Below are 638 nucleotides of genomic sequence, written 5' to 3' on the forward strand. Positions count from 1 at the left end.
CAGGCACTCGTTCATAAGTGAGAATGATGATGAGTGTCACATAATCATCACATTCATCATGTTCTTGGGTGCAAATGAATATCTTAGAACAAGAATAAGCCGAATTGAATAGAAGAACAAGAGTAATTGCATTAATACTCGAGGTACAACAGAGCTCCACACATTAATCTATGGTGTGTAAAAACTCCACCGTTGAAAATACATAAGAACAAGGTCTAGGCATGGCCGTGAGGCCAGCCTCCCAATGATCTAAGATAGCATAAGACTAAAGATAGCTACCAAGATGAAAATACAATAGCAAAAGGTCTTATTTATAAAGAACTAGTAGCCTAAGGTTTACAGAAATGAGTAAATGACAGAAAAATCCACTTCCGGGCCCACTTGGTGTGTGCTTGGGCTGAGCATTGAAGCATTTTTCGTGTAGAGACTTCTCTTGGAGTTAAACGCCAGCTTTTGTGCCAGTTTGGGCGTTTAACTCCCATTCTTGTGCCAGTTCCGGCGTTTAATGTCGGGCATTCTTGAGCTGATTTGAAACGCCGGTTTGGGCCGTCAAATCTTGGGCAAAGTATGAACTATTATACATTGCTGGAAAGCCCAGGATGTCTACTTTCCAACGCCGTTGAGAGCGCGCCAATTGC

This window comes from Arachis duranensis, chromosome 10 (genome assembly GCF_000817695.3).
Source record: "Arachis duranensis cultivar V14167 chromosome 10, aradu.V14167.gnm2.J7QH, whole genome shotgun sequence".
NCBI classification, from domain to species: Eukaryota; Viridiplantae; Streptophyta; class Magnoliopsida; order Fabales; family Fabaceae; genus Arachis; species Arachis duranensis.